This window comes from Lepisma saccharinum, chromosome 5 (assembly GCF_977018435.1).
Source record: "Lepisma saccharinum chromosome 5, izLepSacc3.1, whole genome shotgun sequence".
Lineage (NCBI taxonomy): Eukaryota > Metazoa > Arthropoda > Insecta > Zygentoma > Lepismatidae > Lepisma > Lepisma saccharinum.
Window position 1 is genome coordinate 12,779,594 of NC_139233.1, and position 24,453 is coordinate 12,804,046.

At 38.9% G+C, this 24,453-nt stretch overlaps 1 protein-coding gene across 2 annotated transcripts in view; it reads left to right on the forward strand.

Moving 5' to 3' along the window:
* Positions 1 to 478: 478 nt before the first annotated feature.
* RalGPS (Ral GEF with PH domain and SH3 binding motif) overlaps positions 479 to 24,453 on the forward strand; it is a 141,237-nt gene continuing 117,262 nt past the window's right edge. For both annotated transcript variants that reach the window (XM_083122183.1, XM_083122182.1), the window contains exon 1: positions 479 to 829. The gene's annotated coding sequence lies outside the window, so the exon portion shown is untranslated. The remainder of the gene's footprint in view (positions 830 to 24,453) is intronic.

The window sequence follows — 24,453 nt, forward strand, 5'->3', positions numbered from 1 at the left end:
TTTCTAGGTGAATAATACAGGGGCCTGGAACGTCTGGAAGGAGGCAAGGATGGCCACACCTCCCCCTTCGAAAACGAAAGTCAGCCTAAAAGTATATATTTCACACGTATAATTTGATTTCAGTCATAGAAATTTACATTAATTATTATGTAATGGGAACGCAGGAATGCGATAATTTAAAATTCAAGTGGTGTTTTTTGAGGGGGCAGCACTATTATCGGGGCAATATGCCCATGAAAAAATACCTTGCTTGTCCCTTCATGAAAAAAATGTGCGAACGTCCTTGATTAGGGGGGCAATTGCCCCTCACCCCCACGTGCTGAGAGTCTGGTTGTGGCGTCACATATGCTACTTCCATCACCATCGCGCGAGAGTAGTTACTATTAGTTTTATAAAATACCGACAGGTGGCGTTTGCGTGAAGATAATTTCAGCTTACGTCAAAAGATGGCGTGACACGTAACAAAATTGTCGTTTGCGGTTTGGTTTGTTTTGAAAATTTTGTGAGCAAGATTGTTGTGTGTTTGTGTGTGTGGTTGTTTAGAGAAAGCTGAACTGAATATAGCTTAACTACAACCTAAACTGGTTCCAGTATTGAAATTAGTTAACGTATTCGCTATGGCCTAAATGTTAAAACATTTGTTGATCATTTCCGACCTTCTGCAATAGAAACAAGCTACCACCTAATTTGCATCTTTTTTCACGTCTAGTAGAAGTTGACTGAAGTGTAACTGTGATATCGCAGCTGTTCCAGTGAAGAATAGTGAATCTTGAGAAGAATATGCACTTTAAATATTCGTGAAAGGTTCTACTTTCAATACTTGTGTTAGGTAAGTTTGTGTACTTGTTCTGTTTTTCCTCTTTTATGTTGTCTAGGACGGTCATTGAAACCAAGTTGTTTTAAATTTCTGTTCCTAGTGCTACTTCTCATTTATGTACTACTGCTAATTGTCACTATTCATGCAATGTTTCCGCCTGAAGTTAATTGATGGATACTAAATGCCTTTATGACAAGAGAAGAAAACACAGTTCTTGCTAATTTGTTTCATGTTTGAGGTTGTGCAGTCACTGTACTTATACATAGAAATCTTAAATCTTAGGTGTTCGGGTTAATGATTGACATGACTGTTAATTACACAACCTACTTCAAAATGTAGGCAGATCTTCTGCATTAGATGTATATATGCGAACAATGTTATAATTTTGGTAATATTATGCTGAAAAACAGCTCTTAATTGCTTGTTTCCAAAGGAATATCCACAATTATATAACCCAATGCACAATGTTTCCCATATAATACGACAATTCTCGGTCGTTGTTTTAAGGGAAGATGATTTATCGAGCCCTTCCACATAGTAAATATTTTACATTGGTACATTGGTTATAGCTTAATCATGTAACCAAAAGCTAGAGCTCAGAACTAAACAGGACAGTAAGTACATCATTGAGGATTTTTATGAAATTGTATAAATGGTTAATTGACATTGTTTCTTCATTCCCTCTATTTTTTTGTTAGGTTAACAGTTTCATATAAACCTGTAAAATCATGAGCATTGACATGTTTTAAACTAGCCTCAAAGCCAAAGGGTAACTTATTGTGCAAACGTGTCAATCTCAGTAAAAAGTAATAATACTTGATTAAAAGTAGCATTCGGCCACTGAAGGTTGAATTGCTGTTCTGTATATATACACCTAATGGTAAAAGTAGTAGTTGGTGAATTCCCCATCTACCATTTTTATTCAGTTTGTTCTCCATAATATGATGATCATAAATTGAAAGAAAAACGTGAATCAGCGAAGGACCTGCTTCACATCAACAAAATTAATCACAGTACACTTTAAATCAACACTGCATGTACAATTTTTTAAAAAAGTGAAAATAGCAATGAACAATTTGCCTACTGCAATCTTTGCAATTGGTAATATATATGCAATTGGCAGTACATATAAACACAGCAGCATTGTTTTTCAAGAAGAATGTGAAATTATTATTTTCTTTGATGATAAATATTCATGCCATCCACTGACTTGCTTTTTTTTTAAATACACTTTGAAGACAAATTGTGTAATTCAGGCCCAACCTCTACTTTCACACTGACAAAAAATGATAAAAGTACAGAGTTTCTAAATACGTACAATCTAATGATACCTTAGATTTAGGTAAAGGAGCCAACTCTGTTCCTCCTGATTTTTCACGTCCACTGTGGAAATTGTCTCAGTCAGTGATACCTAGCATAGCATAAGAACTTTGAAATTCTTCACGACTGTTTATCTTACCCACATTCATTATTTAATGTTTCAATTCATTAACATTGTTCATTGGTTTTAATTCATTCTCAGTGAAGAGTGAATTAAAACAGAATGTATTCTGTGATCACGTAATTATGACAGGGGAGTTAAAGGATACAATTTATGTCTACATGATTTACGTTTTGAGCACCTTGAAGATAACAAACAAGTACATTGTGTGATCCAGCTGACATTGTCGCAAACATACTATATCTTTGCTTTCAAGTTGGTTGAGACGTACAGAATCTAGACATTTATTGTAGACCTATGTGATTAATGTTAAATGAACTTCGAGTTTACTTGAACAATGCCACAGCAAAATACAAAAGTTTTTTTTTTTATAATACAAATAAAAACCTTAAATTTTCCAAAAGCCATGAGCACATATTATTGAATCAAAACGTAATGTTATTGCAGAGAGCTTGTCATAGCATAGAGCAACTTGTTAGGAATGAGGGACCATATTTTACAAAAGTGACAGGTTTGCACCTGTTGAGTATTGCAGGGTTACTTTCCAACAGTTCCACTGATAGCATAGTGGTAACGTCATTGCTTTGTAGTCAGTGGGTCCTGGGTTCGATACCTGCTGGAGGCTCACAGTGGGTCATATCCTATTTTCAACTGTACGTCAAGTCCTGATTAACTTATCTATGAGTAAAGTGGACCTAAACAAGAAACTCAAACAGCTCCATCACTTCCATACGTGCCTTGTCATCCAGTATAATTCACGCAATTTTTAAAATTTATTATAGTCCACCGCATTGGTTCATTTTACAGATGATGGTGACTCATTCTTGAATTTTTCCCTTTCCACAATATAAAAGGGAGCCGGGGTAGCTCAGTTGGTAGAGCATCTGCCTACCACGTGGTTAACCCAGAATCTAATTCTGGGGCAGGTGATCTGTACCAGAAAATTTTCCAGTCATTTCCCAGTTTCTGCATAGTTCTGAGGTCCACCCAGCCTCGTATCAATCCTGGCAGTTAAAGGCAGCTGGGCGTGATGCTGATCAATAGGGCTAGAATTTTTATGACCTAAAATTTTACAAAATATGCACTATAATTTGAAAAATATGCCCTTATAACAACTGTTTCAAACATCAATATCTAAATGCTGAGATATTTTCACATACGTACTATTTTTAGTTCACTTTATGGGCCCTGAGTTACAATACACAATGAATACTTTCTCTAAATTTTCAAATAAAAATGAAAAAGATTTTGCAACAGTTCAAAGAAAAATAAACTCTCGAGTAAACATGGGAGTAAGAAGGAATCCACTTCAAAAATGACTGTATATTTCTTGAAAATGCAAAAATATGCTGAATATGACCGAAAATCATCAAAATTTGCTCTATCATTCAGAAATGGCCAAATATGCCCTTAAAAAGACACCTTAATTTTATTAGTTTCTTTATAATATGAATTTCTATATGTTTGGGGAACACATCACCCTTACCAAAAAAAAAATATGCCAAGTCATAATAATCCTAGCCCTACTGATCAATCACATCATCCAAACTATGGCTGAGATCAAGAATATGTGGAGCTCTACCTCCACATCGCTCCATATGCATTCATGCCACCATGTGTGCGCATGCTCAGGGGTACCTTTACTACAATATATATTCAATGTTTCATAAATCAACTGCTTCATTGGCTGAGCATCTTAAGTGGTGGTCTTTTGGTGTCACTGCCGAAATTTCTGGGAATGGGTGTTATTTGTGAGTGTCCCTTCGTCAGTTTCATCTAATCATCACTCATCCTCTAGTTGCGATTAGCCAGAAGTGGCAGAAAAGTGACACTAAATAACAAGTCTGTTTCATAATACTTCCATTAGATACAGGTGAACTGCTGGGCCATCCAAAACTGAATTAAATTCTATGGTACACTGGACTTTTTAGGGCCAAGCTGCATGGTTGTTGCATCAGACTCCATAACCATTATAATCAAGTTTTCCAGATTGGAGTGAACTGATGTTTTGTTCAATCAGATCCCCAATTGTCCTCCAAGTGCTGAATAAATAGCAACATTTTTTAGCTCCCATCAGGAATTGAATTTAGGACTACTTGTACTGAAGGTAGTTATGCGAGTTCTTGTAAGATAATGATGCCCTGTATTTACTTTGAACATGGCAGTGGTTTATTACCAAAATATTCAGCAATAGGACAAGTTATTCTCTGTTTTGTTAATTTTGTCCAGGATATTACTAGTTTATTTCAATATAGAATGGATGGAAATTATGTCTTTCAACATGCTTTCATGATCAATTTAAAAAATGGATTTAGTGGGTCAGCTTCTTGTCCATGTTTCACATCCTCCTTCGGGGACTCTCAGGAATTAGAACATTTAAAAATAGTCAAAATCATTTAAAGCAAGAACAATGACGGCAATTGGGTTCTGAGCCTAATGGGGGGGAGGGGCAAAGACAGTATATTTCCCCTTTGTAGGTAAGGTTTAGCATAGTGCGGGGGCAAAATTGGCAGTTGCCCCCCTCGCAGCCACTGAGCAAGAATAGTAAAACTAGTGAAGTAGATAAACATGCATAGACCATTACAAATTATATATATATTCTAATTATCCTTAGGTATAATCTATTTAATATAGGGGAATAGGATACCTTTTTCCACTTAGGTAAAATTGTAGTCTGACACCACTCTTCATCTTTTGAAAGTTTTCCATGATTTCAGCAGTACATTTCTGTTTGTTGCTTATTTTGAAAGCCTTTCAACTTAAGTTACAAGAACTACACTGGATGCTGAAATAGTATGTAATGATTATCTTGACATGTTTCAATCTATGTCTTGAGGGTTATCAGTACCTTATGTAGAATAGCATTACAACCCATGAGGTAATAATTCCCCACAACTCATGGGTGTTTATCATGCATGTTTTATGCCCCTCGGAGATTTTTTTTGTGTTATCTTAAAAAACTATGATTTTTTTTTGGTATTTTGAGTAATCCTGATAGATATTTTAGTTTTTAGTGCTCTTTGAACATTTTCTTACTTGTAAGAAATGTCAAGGATATGACCACATATTTTCAATGATCAGCTGCAATTTACCTTTGGGCATGTTGGAAGAATGCCATATCAACCAAGATTATGCATTATTTCGAAGCATATCACATGATATTGTTTGAGTTTTTTGAAATTTTGTTTTAAGTCCACTTCATGCACAGAAAGGCTAATCAGGATTGGACCTACAGTTTAAAGTGGAATCTAAGCCAATGTGTGCCTCCACTGGGTATCGGACCTGTGTGCATGAGTGTGTGAACACCAATGTATATATTAAAGACAGACATGTTTTTTTCAATATGTTTTTGTACAATAATAATAATAACCCTTGACATCCCTTGTGGCAAGGGCCAATAGAATGACCACACCTTTCCCTTTGATCCGTTCAATTTGGGCAACAAGGAAGCATGCTCAAGCAACACTCTGCCCCCTTCACACAAGAGTACGATGCACAGGAGTTGTGGGCCTGCGCAGGTTCTTTTGCGTGCGGTTCCACTATGCCTACTGATTGCTGGCTTCACTCCCACATGCCTCAGCAGAGATGGGCAATCATTCAAGCAGTTACTGGGTGATGTGTGGTCAGCACGATGAACCCCCAGTCATTGTTGTAGGTTTCAATGGCGGGTTTTGTATACAATAGCTTGGATATTTGTGCTATGATATTTTATTATAACTTTTCTGTTCATTGAAAGTTTGAAACTGAATTGCATAAAAAATGTTAGCTCAGTGCAGGGGCTGTCGATTTTCCTGTCCTAGAGAAGATGTTCATACAGTAATATTTCTTATATTTGACACCAGAGTGCATCTTCTGTAGAGGAACTGCAAAGGGGCACAGTTGTTTCGGGAATGGTTCTAATTCCATGCCATTTGTTCGTGAGCATAGAGGAAGTGAATGTTGCGTGACATCTGATAGCAATGATGTTTCATTTTGCATTCATGGTTGTTTGGATTCTCCTAAGAGTTTCAGGGTCAAGGGGGTTACTTGATCCATCCCCTGAAATATGGAAAAAAAAGCTTACTTATTCTTACCTTTTTCTTTGCATCTTCTATTTTTTTTTGCTCCTTTTTTGCCTTATACTTCTTTACCACGTGTTAAAATGTCTTCTTCTACTAATTATTCCTTTTAATACATCTCCCCTTCCTGACTCATTGTCTACCCTGTTATTTGCCTTATCCTTTCTCTTGCTCACTTACTTCTATTTCTTTTCTTTTCTGCTTCATATCCAGTGCCGGATCTACAAATCTTGGGCCCTCCCGCAAAATATTACCAAAGCCCCCCCTCTACCAACCTACCTACCTCTACACGTGCACGCGTGCATAATGGGTGTGTAAAAATTGACCTCATGTTGACAAAGTCACATATAGGGCCCTAGAGGGTGATTCATAAGTCTCTTAACATCCCCTATAAAAACTAAGGGAGTTAGGATGGGTGTAATTGGTCATGATAGAAACAGGTTAGGCTTAGGGGGAACCACATTGGTATGTTCCATACAGAAGTCCGCCATATTGGTGGCCGCCATAATGAATTCAACCCAATTTTTTAAAAAAGGAAATGGTGATGTATATATGACACTGTTTTCTCACACCTGGAAAATGATACATTTGTTACATTACCATTACTACTACTAATACTTACGTTTTTTTAAATACATACATTTGTAATTTTCATATGTATATCTATATACAATATGCATTACTGTATACTTAACATTAATTCATGTAGGACAAAAAACTGTTTTTTATAGTTAGATATACAGTGTAAAATAGACTGTAAGCTTAAATGTAACCCTATTTCAAATAATAATAAAGATAGTTGGCCTGTAATTCACAGAAAACAATACTTTTTGTTATAATATATCTTTACAATTTCGCCATTCGAAATAAATTAACTCTTTCCAGAAATCTCAGCGGGGGGGGGGGGGGGTAAGTCCCCCCCCGGACCCCTCCTGCGGGAGCCCATTCATTTTACCCTCACTAATCCCTCCCTTTCTAGAAACCTTTCTATTTTGTGATGACCCATAAACAGATTTCCAATATATATCCCATTTTATATTTAGGCTCTCCTCCCTTTCGAATATTTTATGTGCGTGTCTATTCCTACATATGAATGTCTTTTTGTTGGCACCATTTGGCGACGGACATGACACCCATTTGATAGCCTTGTTCGCCACTAGGGAAGCCAGCCTGTCGAAAATTTGGACTCGTGAATGGAGGCATCTGGACCCCTAATGAACCATAAGGTTGTGCAAGCCACACAAGTTCTTTCTGTAAGAATGTTCCCCGTTCTGCTCTCTTTCACAAGTTCTGCTTTATAATCTGGCCATCCTGGAACAAGACAAACTTACACAGATCATTGTGTCTCACTGAAAGTGACATTTCCAACCTTTAAGCGGTTTTAAAAGCTGCTTGACAACTGGCACGTAAAGTAACTGGTTAGGTAATGGGTCAGTGAGTTGCAAGACACTCCAAGAAGAAAAATAAACTAAACTGAATGTGGATTTCGTGTTCTGTGTAGATTTTATTGCCCTATATGACATCTGCTTCTACATTGTACGAAATAGATACATATACATACTCGTAGAAAAGTTAAACAAGTTATGCTACATTAAATTTATGCATTTGTATGGTGTGATTTACTAGGACAGTTTTGCAAATATTTGTTAGAAAAATATGAGCCACTTTTCTGCTCTCACTAAGAACAACACACTTAGGCACATGATATCATGATATTTGCTTATTTTAATATCGTAACTGTTATCTTTAGAACTTCTGAGCCGAAATTTTTGGCATTTTTTTTTTCGAGTTTGCAGAAATTTTTTGTGCTCATACACAATACTAGAATCACAAGTTTCGGAGTTCAATATTGCCATATCATTGCTATTTTTTCGACGCACCTAAGAATTTATCTAAAACCGAAAGTCTGTATGGAACATGAAATTACCGTGCAGTTGGCAGCGCTGAAGTGAATCGAGTCAACAAGTTCCAAGATGACTGCCCCTCTATAATAAATAACCAGTGGCGGCGATTAGGGGGGCAATTGCCCCCTCACTATGCTGAATCTTACCTACAAAGGGACATATACTGTCTTCCCCCATCCCCCACGGTTTTGGAACCCAATCGCCGCCACTGTAGATAACTATAGCAGAAATACATATAACCAGTCCTATAAGGAAAACCTATTTTCTCTGTATTACGTATATTCCAATACCTTGGAGATATTGATTCAAACGCTTTTGCATTGGAACGAAATCGGCCTTTTTCTAGCTTAACCAGAATATGGAAAATACACTTGTCGCAGTTAGAGATTATTGTTTTTAATTTTTATTTAGGGGTCTTTTTTTGTGCTGCATAAGAATAGGGTGATATAATACAGTGATATCTGCTGGCTGATCTAATTCTAAGGGCGGTTGCTCGAGAGATAAATAACATATTTCGGTTACACGGAGTACATACTCCGTAAATTCACAGCCCTGCCATTGTGAAATAATTTGTTGGCACCCTGCAATGCGTATATTGACTGGTGAAGAGAAAAGTGAAGCGCAAATGGCATATCGTTGACCTGTTGTGGCGGAAAGTGTAGGCAGCAAGCGCCTAGGGAACCGACGCTGTGGAAACTGACGTAATATTGTAGGCGTGTTTGCCGCAGCATGTCCGGACTGTTTACGTTTCGCAAATTCAGGGAAGGATGCGTTTATAATTAATGCAAATATTGTGCGGAACTTCCTCTTTTGCTGGCGTTTGTGGATTGAGCAGTGTGAATTGGCAGAGATATTACTCTGATTTGCAGCTCTTACGAACGAAGTGAAATTCGATCTTGCATAATAAGCGAAAACAGACATAACTGACATAACTTGTAAAGTTTTCGAATTCGCAATTTCTAAGGTGATTATGAATCTGTGAAGAAATTGATTCGCGTGGATTTATCACTCTTGTTTTATATATACGTATGTATGATAACTGTGTATTGTAGCTGCCATCAGATTGTCCATAGTTTAGATATGGAGAAATGTCGTGAACTGTAAGAAAATGAATTCGGAGAACATTTTTACAGTGCATACACTTAGAAAACTCTGTAACTGACAGTGAGGTTCACCTCTGCTACAAAGACAAGTTTGTGTGTGTGTGCGCGGGGGGGGGGGGGGGCATGATAAAAGATAGTATGGCCCTGAGGCAAGATCCGCTAGTAATATTTTTCGTTGTTGTTGATGTGGTTTATTTTACATCGCCACAATGAGGAGATGGTGATCTGATTAGATCTGGGGTGTCCAACCTACGGCACCCGGGCAACTAATGGCAAACTATATAATTGCACATATACGAGTTTTTATGTAATGATATCCAGTGTGCGAATTAACGGGGGGAGGGGGATGCCGGGCATTTCCCCCCACGAAAAATATTTTTTTTATCCCTGCCAGGGGTGCTTTTATCCCCTTCAAATAAAATTGAATTTGAAAGCGTATAGTATAGAATTTCTCAACTATGGAAAAAAAACACCATTAAAAATCATTCGGGAATCAGTTATTTAATATTTAAATCTTTCTCGTCTGAAGTTCTGTTTTTAAATAGCCTATTGTTTACTGCGCAGAGATTTTACAAAAAACAAACATGAAGGTACAGGTATTGGACATTGAAACTGAAACACCTGCGCAAATAGCCTGGGATGTTCGCAGGACTCGCCAGAGCCACCTGGTAGTTGAAATCGTACTTATGGGCAATAAGTCACATTTGCGGGTCCTTGGTAGTCACTTGAGTAGAAGAGGGTCGGCAGGGAACGTCAAATCGTGTGTGTAGAGCGGTATAATGGGGGACATATCCGACTTCAAAAGAGGGCAGATTGTAGAGGCGCGTCTAGCAGGTGCATCTGTGTCCAAAACTGCAACACTTTGTGACGCTCACGAGCTACAGTATCCAGGGTGATGTGTGCATATGAACAGGAAGGACGAACCACATCCAGGAGGAGCAACTGCAGGGAACAACAGAAGTTGTCGGAAAGGGACGTCAGGGCATTGACAAGGATTGTTGCATGAAAACGGAAAACCACCGCATCGGCAATCACCGCAGAAGTGAATACACACCTCACAGAACCCGTGTGCACGAAAACAGTCCGTCGATACCTGCATAAGGCCAACATTCATGGCAGGGTTGCTATCCCGATGCCTTTAATCAGTAGCACAAATGCCGTATAGCGGGTTCAGTGGTGCCAGACTCATAAAAACTGGACGTTGGATGAGCTAAAACGTGTCATATTCTCGGAAGAGTCCAGCTACACCGTGTTCCCAAAAACAGGAAGAGTGTTCGTCTGGAGAAGTCCCTCTGATGCATACAACCCAGACTGTTTGGTACCCACAGTCAAACATGGAGGCGGATCCGTGATGGTGTAGGGTGAAATATCGTGGCAGACTTTGGGCCCACTAATTGTTCTCGAGGGTCGTGTCACTGCCAAGGACTATAGGACCATTCTGGAGAACCATTTACACCCTATGGTTCAAACACTCTTCCCGGACGGTGGTGTTGTGTTTCAGGATGATAACTGGCCTATTCACACTGTTAAACTTACCACAGAGTGGTTCGATGAGCATGACAGTGAGGTTGAACATCTGCCATGGCCTGCTCAATCGCTGGCTCTCAACATTATTGAGCTTGTATGGGGTTTGTTACAGGATCGAGTGTGGAAACGTTTCCCTCCACCACGTACACGTGCTGAACTTGTCACTGTGCTTCAGGAGGAATGGCTCCAAATCCCTCTGCACACGGTGCAGGATCTCTATCGATCCTCCCACGTCGTCTTGCTGCTGTACTGGCCGCCAAAGGCACCCCAACACCTTATTAAATAAAAATTATGGCTTTCTACCAGGTGTTTCAGTTTCAATGTCCAATACCTGTAAGTTAGATGGACATTAAATGTGAACTTGGGCTATAGGAATTTATTCATGTTTTCTCAGTGCTACTGCGATAGCTTCTTTGTGTGTATGAGTTTGGTTTTTCTTAGGATGTTATAACCACTGTTCTAATGTGCTGAGAACCGCTAGGCAAAAGTTTAGTTTACTGACTGGGAACATATACAAGTTTGCATACCACTAAAAAAAGAAAAGAAAAAGCAACTACCCCCCGAAATGAAGTCACAAATACTCCACTGAGTGGGCACCCCCAAGGCAAAAAGCTTAATTCGCACAGCGATTATATCATTTACGGCAACTGTGGGAGGGGACTTAACATAAAAGTGGCGCGGCACATTCAAAACTCTGCATAGAAAAGGGGCCACGGGCGTAACTGTGACCTACCTTGTGGGGTGGGCAGAATTGAAAAGTTTTCTATCCCATGAAAATAGCGTTCAGAACTATTTGGCTAAATAACTGGTACGTTTGCGAAACCATAAAAGTTACCTTTATTACTTTGCTTCCCCCTTGCCCCCTCCATGTTAGGCATACGAAAGCTGCACATGGTGTACTGCTGGTTGGCTACCCCTGGATTAGATTGATGAAGGGGCAAACATATTTGAACAATACACAGACCCACAAAGTATTGTATCGGATGCTGATCCAGGTACCAGAGCCTGGTTTGCTTTTACGTGGAAGAGAGGTTGGCGTTGAGATGGTTTCCCAAAAGGACACTCTTACACCCGAACATTGTTTGTCTTTTAGTTGAAATGTGAACAGGTGATACCAAGCACTGTATGGAGGGATTAATTAACAATTTATGTCCATGTATTTTTTTTCTTTACTGCTGTTCAAATTCCCACCATTTCCCTGTTTTACAAATCATTTCTGTCCTCTTCCTGGAACCTTCTTTCGAAATCTCCCAGGGCGTTGATTGTGACAATGTTTCTTTCCGAAGATGCAGTCCCTTTTTTCTTGTTGCTTTCACTGGAGTATTCCTGGGAAAAAGGCAGTTTACGAAGCGACGCAAAGCCTGAATAGCGCCGTTTCTCCGCTCTTGACTTGTTATATGTTGGGTTCAGAGAAAAATACAGTGTACATAAGTAGGTGATGTTCCCATAATTTTGTTTTATTTTGTGGCTACGTTCTGTACAATGTTTTCTATTCTGTCAACTAATTGTGCTTAAGCAAGATATTTACGAAGCGTTCAATTGCTCGTTTTCCCCTGGCCGCCTCGGTGGCGTTGTAATACCGATCCCACTATGTAAGAGGTTCCGGGTACGATCGAGGGCGAAGGCATATTGCACGGTATTTCGCATCTCACTTTTAACCGTATGTCCAGTCCCGGTTGGCTTATCTGATCATAAAATGAACTTATAATAATCTGCTCTATTTCCTCCATATTATAGTCGCTCCAGAATCAGCATTGTTAATCTTCTGTGATGTGTGTCAGATTCTTTGAGTACAAGGGTCCTTGTCATCATGTGCCAGGAACTATTTATTGAGATAATTTCCGATACAGCGCAAATAAGTCAACATAACATTATTTCATATTATTTACCAGCATTTGTTCTGATTAAAGATCAAAAGGCATATTATGAGGAAAATATATCAACAGTTGATGGGGTCATTATGTTAGGTGGGAAGTCTGTAGAAGAGGAATCTTGATTGAATTTCCACTCGAGTTTTTTTTTTTTTTTTGTAAATTAGGTTTGTGTTACGTGTTGTGCGGATAGGCACTCGAAAGTGGAATTTCTGAAGGAGCATGTTGCTGCGGATTCTGCCATTAACAAGGCAAAAATTTACTTCAACAGAGAAAGATGTATCGCGTAAAATAGTGCAACTATTCGTGTGATTTGAGCCACTTAAAAAGCTGGAATAAAAGTTCCTGCTGTTGTACTACCCACGTTTTGAACAAATCTATTTACTTTACTTCTCATTCGTGCAGTCTCGAAAACTTCTGAGTTGCAAGGACCCGATTCCGAGTGGAAAAGTACGGGCATAGTTAACCCATGCCTGAAAAACCCATGGAATTTCATAAATAAATATATTTTTAAAACTTGGTGGTTAGCACATCGCGCCACGACACTAGGGGTCCTGTGGAATCTCAACCTGACCATGCGTGTTCTTTGATAGTTTCTCTTCATCGTTGTGGTTAGCCAAAAATGGTAGAAAAGCCACATTAAATAACAAAATCAAATCCTAAACTGACGACCTAATTGATCGCAGTTGGCGCAAAAAGAAAAGAAAAAAACTTTTGCGATTGGCAACCATTGACGCCGAGTCCTGATTCATCTGCACTTTGCAAAATGTCATTGTGCGATCGTTTCATGATAAAATACGTCAATGTTTAACCCAAGTGTCGCTGTTTTTCTCCCAGATTGTTACACCTTAGTGAAACAAATCGATTTAATGAGCTCACCTGAAGTTTATTTGCGAACCCTGATTGCGTACGTACAATCGATGTTCTCTCGTCATGACGTAGATCTCTAGCAGACGTCTGTATCCTCGCATCATCATCACAGATGACGTGATTGTCACCCCGCATAATACCATCTCGGTTGTGCTTACACGTCAACACAATTGCGGGACCTTCTCTGTATTATCGTGCTTTGTTCGTGGCTAGATTGTTGCCTTAGTTTTTTGGCCTGTGCCAGGAAAGTTGTTTTCGAAAAACCCATATGATGTTCAAAATTCTGAAAAAATACATCTATCTGGAATTCAAGTGAATATGCGTGTGGTTTGTGTTCGCTTTTATATATATTTTTGTTAAAGCAAACGACACGAAAATCTTGGAAGGAATTCTAATCAGATGTGATTGTAATCTAGAAGTCCATGGTTCGATACCTGGTGGAGACATATTGCAGAGTGGTTCAGATCCCACTTTAAACTGTAGTTCCAGTCCCGATTAGCCTATATATGCAAAAAATGGACTAAAAACTCAAAATTTAGCAGATGAACCTTTTTAGAATTGAAATATCAAATTACCTTCCTGGCACGAGACAAAAGTCTAACGCGGCCTTAATGTTGAATATTATCAATGTTTACAAAGCAATATCAATTTCAGTTACCTCTGTAATTTCACTGCACCCCCTATATTTTTTAAAAGTTTTGATTAAAGAATTATAGTCTAGTCTATACTTATCAACAAGCGAAGTGGTATTTGTAGAGGGAAATTTTCCCCCTAATTCTTGCACCTCTTTCGCCACAGTACTCCTTGAAATACTCCTCAAACTTTTCGTGATCCAAAAGTTACAAATACAACACTATTGACTATGTTCATGAGCTACATGGACGACCGGAAGGTAGGTCATGGTCCCCTCCCCCTCTGGAAAATGAATGTCAACCTAAAATTATATATTTCACGCATTGCAATCGCGGTAATTTATGTTAATTACTTGTATTATAAGGATATTCCAAGAACATATTTCAGACTGAGTGTTTTTTTTTCCTTAGGAGGCAACGCTATCGTATGGGGATATATGCCTCGTTTGTTTCCCTGGAGGAAATTACCTTGCTTGCCCCTCCTGGAAAAGATTCTGCGTACGTCCATGATGAGCTACCATCATGAGCGGGCTACTTTTTCCTTTAAAAATGCAGTGCTTTTTAATTTTTTATTTGTTTGTATACACTGTAGTGTCCATATTTACTTTTGAAACATTATATTCGTACTTCTGTTAGCAACTGAATTTTTGGCAGGTGGGTTGAGCATGCAACTCCTTTTCTATCTATCTCAAGCATTTTCTCGCATACCGATATGCAAAGTTGCATGTCTACCTGCAGAGTGTTTTGTTAGGTTTAAAATTGCAGGATGTTTTGTTTCGAGTCGAGGAACCTCGGATTGGCGTGAGTTCCGACGAGAGACTTTCTTCTCGCTACGTAATATTGTATTTTCCTTCTGACACAATGCCTTTCTTCTGACAAGATCGCTGGGTGTGTCTTCGCATTGTTGCTTCAGTGCAATCGCACCGGCTTTCTCAAGCAGGAGCGAGCTTTCTTGTCGGAATCAGAACATGAAATTACAGCAACACCAGGCTGCTGAGGAGACATCATGCGGCACGCACTCTATTCAGCTGCTTCCTCTTCGTCAAAGTTCCTATTTTTTCCCCTTTGGAGGTTGGCATTAGCTGTAGAGCTCATCTGCCTGTTTGAATGACGTGAAGATTGTACATAATTTCCATCAGTTCATTGTGATTGTTGCGCGCTACGACGCCAGGGGTCCCGGGTTCGAATCCCGTCCCGATGTTCTTTTTGAGTATCCCTTCATATCATCACTCATTCTCATCTTCGCGGTTAGCCAAAAGGGGTGTTACAAACAGTATTTGTTTTTTGTTTCTTTTTTGTGATTGTGTATGAATTTGTATGCTTGGTTTTCTTCCATGGTTCTGTGTAGCTTATAAGAGCCAATAAGGTTTGAACTTTCAGCCCTCCCCCATGCGACGCGGGAGGAAGTATAAATATGGCCTGTGTCAGAGGACAAGGAGAGTGTGTTTCTGAACTGGATAGCAGAAGGGAGAGCGATCTTCGGGCTCCAGTGGCCTCCCTTGAGAAAAAGCATCCCGAGGCAGTTCTGCCGATGCTCAGCTTTCCACTTGGCAGTTCTGCCGTGGGGCTCAAGTTAGAGGAATGTAAATAATGTAACTTTGAGAATTATTGGAAGAATCCGAGCCTTGTTTTGTTAAATTGTAAATAAATGTATAAAGCCCATTTCTGCGAGTTTTCAGCAATCACCCTTCAACATTAATTTCAGTAAGTTCTTGCCTGTGATTGATTCTTTGGTTCCGAGCGCTCTGATGAGGAACGGGATGGGAACCCAGGACTAACGAGCCTATTTAGTTGTTTATTTGGGTTTTTCCTCCCAGAAGCGGCCCGGTAAGGGTGGAGTGTTGCGGAACAGGGGCAAAAATGCGAAATAAAATAATTCCAAATCAATCAATCATTGTAATGCTGAATTCTGAATATTCGATGAAGCAGTTTTCTTCGTGAGCATGCAATTTTAATTTGATATTATCCATTGTCTGCTGCTTTAAACTATTCTTATTCTAACACTAGTTTTCGAGAAAGCACAATCGAACCTACGACAGACGTATGACTTTACAAATCCGTACACTAAACAACTACTACACGGAATTCTGTACTATTTTTTGCTCCACTTAATGCTTGCTACTCTTTCTAATTTTGAGGAGAAGGAACCATATTTGCTTGAATTCTACATTTGCTATTAAGGGTGCTTCTTTGATTTTTCCTTAGTTTCTAATTTGATTATTTCCAATTCTATGTGATTCGTTCCGTGCATGCTCGGCTATTTTTTTAACTTTCTGTTTCGCCTTTGTGCGTGTGCTGCTTGTGTTCATCCGCCCTCTTCTTTACCTTCTCATATGTAAGATCGCCTGTATTCACCTGCTATGTTATATCTGCTATTTTTGCTAGCTATATGTTTTTCTTGGCTTGGTGTTTGGTAATATGCTTCTCGTTTCTTCTTGCCGGTCCCCGTGCAGAGTGGTTAGCACATCACGCTACGACGCCAGGGGTCCCGGGTTCAAATCCCGGCATGGGCATGGATGTTTGTGAATGTTCATTCATTAATTCTATCATATCATCACTCATCCCCATCTTCGCAAATTAGCCAAAAGTGGCACAAAGAGCGAAGCAAAATAAATCAATCATTTCTTCTTACTGCTGAATAATGTACTAAGTTGGAATTTTGAACAAATTCTGCTTATCTTTTCCGATAATCCAGGGATTATCGAATGGTATGGTATGTGCATTTTGAGTCTGTTCTTTTTATCTCGCTGTTTGCTTGTCTATGGATGGCTCCCTTACCTATGATTGGCGGACACTCATTGAGTTAATTATCTTTTTTTCGTGCTTGGATTGATTGTTGCATGTTTGTGCAATTCTGTTGTTTACTTAACGAACAACGTGGTCACTCACTTTACACTAATAATAATTCTCAAAATTTAGAATATACAATCTTAGTGTTACACACATTATCACGGAATGTCTGTATTGTATGGGCAACTCCTTCGAACTCTTATTCAATGTAAATTAAGTCAGAATTGAACATATTATGAAATTTAATAAAAAGTTTGTAAGGCATGCCCGGTTGTTGAACTTTCTCGGTCTCATTCATCCACCCGTTTGTTACCAAACAATCGTTGAACTCGATGAAAGGGCCACCACGCCCACAGAGACAACTTTCCCTATTCAAAGTTAATACTCACCGCTTGTGAAGAAAGAGAGACAATCTTTTGATCATTAATTTAAAACGTTTATTTGTCAATTGTGAATTATTTTTATGCATCAGCTGCAACACCACTGATATGGTTACCACAATATATAAACTGTTAGGGAAACCATCGTGTGTAAATTCTGACTACCACTTTAGACACTATTTTCTCCTGAAGCGAGCGACACACAGTTTGAGCAGATGACGTATGGGGCATGCTAGTGACATTGTTTGAAAAAAAATAAGTAAAAAATCCTTTATATACTACTGCGGTTTCATCCTTGAAATGTAAAGAATTTTGAGGTGGAAAGCTCGAAACAGCGTTTACAAATGCACGGTCCTCGAGAGAATTTTAGATATGTCGAAAAACATTGCAATTACATGCCAATACTAAACTGCTTTATGAAGTTTCTGATTCTTCCATTATCGTTTATGAACCTCGGAGATCTCGCCAACTTCAAAAATTGTCAATAATGAAGTTCTTTCAACACAATAAAACTTTGAAAAACTATATAGTAACATTTTAAAACTAAGAAACAATTGCCGGCCTGCCGACATACGCAAATTGCAGAAATTAAAAGAAGCACCCTCGCACACAAAGCCTTCCAAATATACCAAACTATACTTCATGATTTAACGTTATTTGTGTTCACCCCGCATATTCAAACTCGATATCCAATATATATATATATATATATATATATATATATATATATATATATATATATATATATATTCAAGGGTTAATATCCAGGGTAGTCAAAGTCGATAAAGAAACACGAGCGAAAGGATGGCAATGTTTTCCTTATTTTGAAAAATCTTTCACAAAAGATGTGAATTTATGCTGCAAGAAATATATCCTGGCGTAAACTAGGTATGATATGATATGTATGCATATCTTGTTAGCGAAAGGGATTGCAAGGTCATATGTAATTGTACATAGAGTCGTCATTCCCCTTGTTTGATTGCATGCAGGAAATTCAAGGCAATATAGTAGCATGTCTCTGCTTTCGTTAACATCGTTGCATGTTCTCTTCACCCATGCCACGTTGCTTGATGGTATTGATTATCCCAAGCACTATAGTACAATCATAATACCCATTGTTCTGATGTTACGCAAGACCGTCGCTTTTCTTCTCCATACGTTGATTGCATTTATTGGAAGGTTATCGTGATTGAATCCTCCGGTTGTTATTGTTGTTTTGTGCTATCTCGTACGAAGACTGCATGATATCGTCGCATAGGTGGTTCTATTTATTTATTTCCCTGGGAAATAGAATATGCAGGAAGCATATAAGACGTAACTTTAGACAAGAAATCCATTCTATATACAGTAAAACCTCGTTAGAGACTAAAGGGGGGGGGGATAAGTTGACCGGTTTAACGAAAGTCCGGATAGACTGAAATAACCTAAAAGAACAGTAGAAAGTGCATTAAAACTCCGTTTATAGCAACAAAACACATTTATTATGGTGTATTTAAAGGGTATAGGCCTAAATACACTATATACAGTACAGTACAAAGTCTGCGGGAAACAGAATTTCATCAGTGGTTGACTGCCTTTTCTTTGGAAAGTTCTCTTGTTTACTTCTAACCACATTTAAAACGTTGCATTATACCTTTTCTTTTTCTTGTCCGGATTAAGCGAAGTTCGGCTTATCGGGGTCCGGATTAACGAGGTTTTACTGTATAATATTTACATCAAGACAATCGCAAGGCCTTTTTTAGGTCAGTATGTGTCAAGGTGGATTGATTTAAATCGGGTGATTTCTTTTTGAATCACTTTAAATAAATAATTTATAGAAGAATGTACATAAGGAGTTTGTAGATATCAGAATCACTTTTGGTGAACGTACATTAGGCTCGAGGCCTCCCCGATGGCGCAGTGGTAGCGTCGATGCCTTGTAATCAAGGGGTCCCGGGTTCGATTCCCGGTGGAGGCAAAAGTGATTCTGATCCCACTTTAAACTGTAGGTCCAGTCCCGATTAGCCTTACTGTGCATAAAGTGGACTTAAAACACCAAATCAATCAATGAATCATACATTAGTCTCTAAGAAAGGTAACCAAATATATATACTGATAGGGTGAAGCTCATATACTGTAAAGGAAATGTAATATGCAAACTGTAATCAGACTTTTTTCATTGTAATATGATGCTACCCATACTTTTTATAACGAGTAGTCATCCATTTGTGGAGAGGTACATGCTTCCCCGTTCCCCTCCCACTAAATCCGGCAATGCATCGTCGTAAAGATTGTCTCCTAGGGAGAGTTTTCCTTGCAGGAGGAGTTCTTGCACTTCTTATTCGGGAGGGGTGCGTATTGATTATGCGTCAAGACTCGCTGCTGGCAGGAGTGAGTGAACGGAGCATCGATATTCCAGGCATTACCCCAGGCTCCCACGCGCAGAATGTGTCGTCGTGGGCGGATGACGTGGCTAAAAATAAGTCCCTTTTTATTGTTTCATCAGATGATCTTCTAAATTTACTTTTTCATCTCGCTGGACGTCACACAAACTGACCTTTACTAAATCTGATCTGATTTTCTTCACGTGTAGGCGACGGAGATTCGCCAGCTCGCAACCGATGACGTGTGTTGAACTTATAATTCATTCAAACTATTATATTTATACATGTACAGCCAGGAGGCGATAAGCGCACCAAAATTACCATAAGTCGGACCTTCTTGAAAAATTTAAGGGGCTGTTGGAGAAATTTTGGGAGTGTTGGCTTATGTGTGTCTCTAGCTGAATTTCATCTGATTATTCTTCCCATCACCCTAAAGAGGCAAAACATGTGTAAAATAAGACAAATACAAGTGCCGAGTTTCACACACTAAGGTTGTGATAAGTTCCCAGCTGGATGCAGTACGCCATCGGAAATTTCGCAGTGGGAAGCAGCGATAAACTATTCACCCCCATTCAGACGAGAAAAAAAGTTCCGTGTTATCTCGACCTCCCCAGATCAGTTCCGCTTTCTATCTCCAGCAGCCACCATCTTGCTGCGTGACGCAACTTCCTCTTTAACTCCAGTGACAGGACGGAAAAGAGAATTACGTGAAGGAGGAGGCAACGTTCTTCGTCACTCGTGCAAGATAAACACAATCTTTCCCCGTCCTCTGGGAAGGAAGGATTCGTTTTGTCCCAACTTTCCATTTCATCGGTCCATTTCCCCTGGTCCTTTCCGTTCCTTTCCGTCTCTGCGGTTTCTGTTTTACGCTTCTCCTGACTCCTTTGTCTCTCTGGTTGTCTGGAATGAAGCTAGAACATTGTTACACACACTGCGCTACCTAGACACTGGTTTTCCTTTACCAGTGTCTCATCACCAGTTTCATCTGATCACATTCATCAGGGTGTCGACGAGCCATGAATGTCAAGAGAAAGTAAAGAAATCAGCAGATAGGTCAAGATGATACGTTCTAGCGCCTGTCTATTTTTATACTATTAAACGTATTATTATATTTATTAATAACTTAATAATACTCAGCGGTGAACTATGAGACTCGAAGAAGTACACAGACTCCTCTCAGGTACAGGGATAGTGTTAGGCAAAGACAATATTCACAGCACAGAGAAATAGAACCACATTACTGCAGTATGTATAAACTGAAAGGTTTTATTCTTTATTTATTGCAATTATAATGCAAATATACTGGAGACGAAGGCGAGGATTTCGGTTTGTCGATGAATTGACTCAATTAAAACGCATAAACTCAATGCGTGGCTATCGGCATGCCTATGATCACATAAACCTAGCTTGCGCCCCGAACTACCACACCAAGAGATATGGAATAATAACTGAGCCAATATTTGCTATTTAGCGTTTTATTTCCAAATCAATCCTTAGGCTAGCTTTATTATTTAACGTAGAGTGGTTGCAGTATTGTGCATGGCATCAATGCATGGCTATCGGCGTACCTATGATCTCATTGGCCTAGCTTGCGCCCCGAACTACCATACCAAGATGTATGCAAAACACCGAGGAGTTCCTTTTAAGTTTAAAAGCTTCGTTGATCCTTGGCGAAAATGTATTATTTCTTACGCGATATCCTCGCTTTTATACTATTTTCGAGAACACAGATTCAAGTACAGATGAATCACTCACTATCTATAAAAGGATACTATTAACAAAACTAACATCTACACATGTTTAGAAATAGAAATTCACATAATGCACTCTCGCAAACATGAAGATACATTAAACTACTCATATTAGAGCATAAAATAGAATAAACATTAAACAAAATATATACATTACAAACAAAGTGCAATATTACATATAATAACACAACATTTACGTGTCCTTTCATAAAAGTATAATATATCAGTGACATATTTTAAAGTTGTGACGTCACAAAAATATGGATCATATCAAAGAAGTCAAGACATTATATTTGTGGTCAATAATTTTTTATTTAGTTTACTTTTACTTTGCTTTACTGCCCATTTTGGCTAATCACGAAGATAAAGGCTGGTTTACATTGGTCGAGTAGACGGGAGAGTAGCTGTAGCAAGTAGAGTAAAACGAGTACCTTCCCCTTGTAAACAGCTGGGGAGAGGACAGTCGAGTGGCTGTCCCTCGACCGAGTTGCTTCTTCTCCCATCGATTTTTTCACTCGGGCAGAATGTCCATGGAATTTGTGTCGATTATAGGAACAAACAAAATAAACTACGGGCGTATGAAGAGATGTACTTGGCGTAGGAGAACTAAAATTTAAAATAAGGAATTTACGTTCTACGTTCAACCAAGAACGATCGAAAATAGAAAAATCAAAGAAATTAGTTTTCTTTCCAGACATGTTGACACGTTCTTTAGTCAAAAGAACATGATTTAACTAAAAGAGCAAATAATAAGTTCACATGAAAGACTCGAAAGCGTTCGCGTGATGCCTCTCAGGGTATGGGGTAATATCTGTGTTAGTTCGTCAAATAAAAATCAAAGATAAGTTTGCACTAAGAAAACGGAAGTCGATTTTACTTGTTTGCAAACTAAATACTTATATGCCTAACATATAATCCATGTCACTCAAAGAAATTAAACTTCTTATAATTCAACTTGATCAATCTATTCAAAAACCGAGCCCGAACTCTAAAGTCAAGACAAAACACACCCGTGATTGCCCTTACAAGATAAGTACATACAGGTTAGTCACTATCCTGACATTATCAGTGATAGGTAAATTACAGAAATTAAGATTAAAGAACAATAAACATTTGTACAAGAGATAAGATAATTAATAACAATAAATATTAGTGCAATGGGAAAGGACGTGTCAATGTCCACGTACATTATTGTATTCATTTTTCGTGAAAAAAGTGTGTAAAGTGCTGTCAAAAGAACACCAAACAGCTGCAGCTACTATCCCACTTTGCTACAGTCGAGTAGAAAGTGTGTAAACCAGAGCATGAAATTTCAAGTTTGAAATCAGTCGCCGGACTAAAATCTTTGGTCGCCACTATTTTATATTGATAAATAATAAAAATATGAGCAATTATTAAAAAGTTAGGAATTAATGTTTGTGTAGCGCTGTCGTTCTGCACTGAAGTACCACTTATCAATCGCAGTTGCTGGGTCAAACTCTGACAGGGAGGATGGAAGGGGGGTCCGTTTACGGAAACTCTGAGCAAATCATCCAGTGCCTCAGTCTTCAGAGAGTTCCTGTAAGTAGTCTTGAGTCTGTTGTGACAGCTGAAACCTCCCTCACATGAGGCTGTGCTCACTGGTAGAACAGCACAATTTTCTCATTAAAAAGGCTCGGGTTCAAGTATATGTAGTGCTTCTTTATTTCTTCTATCCCAAACTGAAGAATATTTTCTTTGGGAGGCCAACCCAAGGTGTTGAAAACATGCAGAGATGCAATCGCATCTGTTGACATAGACGGCAATGTTTCTGTGATGTACAGACACTGCTGGGTTGTAACAATTCCATTCAAAGTCAATTCATTCATTACAACCCAGAACTGTCCGTGACTATACACCTTCGCATTGTTAATTAAGTTTCCTCTAACAGTCTGAAACTCTTGCACATCCTTGATCTTCCCTGAAATGGATACATGGTCCAAGAAATCTTGTTCGCTTGGTCCAACATTAGATTCCAGGTCAGCTAAAACTGAAATACAGTGTTCAATTCTTATATTGTAGTGCCACGCTTAAAGGGTTCTATTTCCCGTAGAAATCCAAAAGGAAGTACAGAAGCTTAACAAATTTAAATTGCTTCAAACGTTTCAGCAAATCCTTAGCTTTAGCGCCATCATTGTCTTTTCTATGGGCCACCTGTTCAAGATGGGCCACAACAGCTTTCCATGATTGCAAGAGAGCTTTTATTGCACGTTCTTTGCTGGCTAACCACCTCATAGTGTGAATATCACTCAGTTTTAGAATTTTTTCTATAACTTGCCGTTTCTCTCAAGAGGTGAAGTCTTGAGGTGTGTTTGACACACATTTGAAACAACGAAATTTTAGTCGCCAGCCCAAAACTTTTGGTCGCCAATGGCGACCGGAAATTTCGCGCCCTGGTGTAAACAGCTACTCGCCATAGAAGGGCCGAGTCGAGCAGACAGGCCAGTAACTCTCCCGCCTACTCGACCAATGTAAACCAGCCTTGAGGATGAATGGTGGGTGGTAAAATGAGATGGATGAACGGACAATCACAGACATACAACATGAGATACATACAACAGAAGATTATACTGGCTGTAGGTCCAGACACCAGGGCCTCGTTAGTCTCCCAAATGCAGTATACTACTTGGAAGGGGGAGGTTTACATTTGGGTGTGTCTGGAAGGGATCACTCCTTAAACCCCGCTATCACAATAATGACCAGCCGAATTGCTCTTCTTCTTATGATGATAATTTAAGCAGTTGCCCTGGTTATTTATTTTTCAGGTCGACACTTATCCTATCATGTGCGAGCTTTCCCTGACAGTTGTTTATGAATATTTGGAAATCTAAAATTATATTGAGTTGTGGTTAAGATTTGTTGAGCTTTGTTTTTTAAAAATTACATTTTTGATGTATTGTGTAGTTTTGTAGTCTGAATCAATAATTT